The sequence below is a fragment of the Schistocerca piceifrons genome, unplaced genomic scaffold (genome assembly GCF_021461385.2).
Source record: "Schistocerca piceifrons isolate TAMUIC-IGC-003096 unplaced genomic scaffold, iqSchPice1.1 HiC_scaffold_1193, whole genome shotgun sequence".
Classification (NCBI taxonomy): Eukaryota; Metazoa; Arthropoda; class Insecta; order Orthoptera; family Acrididae; genus Schistocerca; species Schistocerca piceifrons.
The window spans coordinates 117501-120000 of record NW_025727008.1 but is presented as its reverse complement, the minus strand read 5'-3'; the positions used below and the strand labels follow the sequence as shown (position 1 = coordinate 120000).

At 41.8% G+C, this 2500-nt stretch overlaps 1 pseudogene; it reads right to left on the bottom strand.

Moving 5' to 3' along the window:
* LOC124729147 overlaps positions 1 to 2500 on the bottom strand; it is a 10304-nt pseudogene that overhangs the window by 4150 nt on the left and 3654 nt on the right.

The following is a 2500-nucleotide window of genomic DNA, read 5'->3' as shown; positions in this document are numbered from 1 at the left end:
TCTTGTGGGTTAAATGTGCGCTGATACCTGCGTCTTGCCCTGCGCGTAGCCTGACGTCGGTCACTTAGTTCTGGAGTCCATGGTGCCGGGTGCACGCTTTGGACTCTGCTTCTCTTTGGTACGACTGCTTCTATTACTTCCTTTATACTTTGAACTATCTGCTCCGCTGTTTCATCAACCTCGAGATCCTCATCCAGCTCCGGCGGGCTGTACTCCCGGGAGAGTCTTTCCCAGTCTACCTTTTTATAGTCATATTCTGAAAGCCATTCCTGTGGCGCCACATTCTGTTCTGATTTTAATATATACTTTATTACATTATGATCACTGGTCGTTGCATTCTCCAATACCTCCCATTTATCTATTTTATTGGTAGCCCTGTTATTTGCCAGTGTTACATCTATATTTGTTTTTGCCCCTGCTCTATTTGAATATGTTGGTATCTCGCTAGGTGCGTTTATTATATCTAGATTTAATTCACTTATTGCATCTTCTAATTCCTGACCTTTTTCGTCTTGTTCTCCGCTGTGCCACAGGAATGACTTTGCGTTTGCATCCATTGCTATGATTACTTGATGGCCCTGTAGAGTTCTACATATTTCCTTTAGTTGTTCTAGGTACATAGTTATTGGCTCTCTATACTGACAATATATTGATACTAAATACCACTTAGTGTTTTTGGCGTGTACTTCGATTGTTACAACATGTTCATTTGTAAATTGATTTAATACTATTGTTCTTATATTACTATTTAAAATTACTATTGCAGACATTGGTCTTTCTCCCTTCATGATTATTTGAGCCGTGGCTGTCATTCCTGGGATTTTACCCTCCCGGGAGTACGGTTCTTGCAAGCATAGTATGTCAGCTTTATGTTCTTCTGCTAATTTACGCAACTCGTAATTTACTTGTACGCTTCTCATTGTATTAATTTGGAGAACTAAAAGATCCATTACGGATGATATGTATGGTAATGATCTTCTGGCCATGTCTTATTGGGGTCAAATCCTATTCGGCCGTATGTTGTTACCATTTGTATATATATATTTTCCAAATTGTATTTTACGCCTCTTCTTTCGTATACTTGCTTTACTATTTCCTGTAATTGTTCGTGTTCCGTGGGGATTCCGGCCGCGGCTAGCTGAATGCAGTCAACGTCCGCCAAAGCTGGATAAGTAATTCTCGAGCCGTTTGTGTGCCCCACTCTCACTAGTTGGCGTAATGCAGTGGTTAGCAGACCGGGTTCTTCTAGTCTTGCCATCTGCAGTGCGTTTTCGCATATCTTATAAGTGTTCTTTGGGTCCATTGCATTATATGTGTCACTCTTGCTTGACTGATTGTTTTTATCTTTTATGTGTTCTGAGTGGTCTCTTTTGGGCGAGCTCGGTCGTCCGTCCTCGCCCTTCATCAGCGTTTTCTTTTCATTAAAAACGGACGACCGAGGTCGTCCGTATTTCTTTCCTATGTTGTTCTTTTCTATGTCTTTGTTTTGTCTCTGTGTTGGTGTAGTGTGTTGTGTCCTGGGCGCCTCTGGTCGCCCATCTCTGCCCTCCATCGGCATTTTCTTTTCATGAAAAATGGGCGACCGAGGTCGCCCTTCTGTTTGTATTTGTGCTTCTTGCGTGTTCATTGTTTGTACTTGTGCGTCTATCATGCTTATTGTTTGTACTTGTACATCCCTTGTTGTATTTTGTTTCTTGTCTTGTATCAGTGTTTCTCGTTGTGTCTTGGGCACCTCTTGCTTTCTATCTCCGCTCTCCATCTGCATTTTCTTGTCATAAAAAACGGGCGACCGAGGTCGCCCTTGTGTTGGTGTTCTTTCAATGGGGGTATTGGCAATACAGTTTTGTGCTGTACATGTTTTGTGTTGATTGTTATCCCGTTTGTTATCCCGTGTGTTTTTTGTTGTTCCCTTATTTTCAGGTTGTTTATCTGTGATTTCTTTTGCATCTTTTTCCCTTGCCCCTACTGCTTCTCTGATTTTCATGCCCCTTAGCGTATCTCTTAGTTGTTTGCTTGGTGATTTATGCTTCTTTCTTTTCTCTTGGGGGTTAATCTCCATAATCTGTCCTTTGTATAAGTCTTCCTAGTAACAGCTGATACGTGGGGCATTCTTTGGAGTTTGGTGCTCTACATTTTCTTTTTCCCCTTCTATTGCATGGTATACATGTCTCAGGTCTGTTCTTCTCTGGGCACTCTTTCTTGTTGTGGTTGTCCGTTCCACAGTGACCACAGGTGGGGTCACCCCAGGTACAGTACTTCTGTACGTGACCCAGATCCATACATCTGTGACACCTGGGTACCACGCAATAATCTTTGACCGCGACTGAGCTATACTCCACATATACTCTTCCATTTTGTATGAGTTCTTTTCTCAATGTTGGGGAAACCTCAACTACTTGATGTCCCGTATCTCTGTCTTTTCTCCCCATTCTAAATTTTGGTCTAAATTCCTTTTTGAAGTCTTGTGGGCTCATTTTTTCTTCAAAATTCTGAGTGTAAA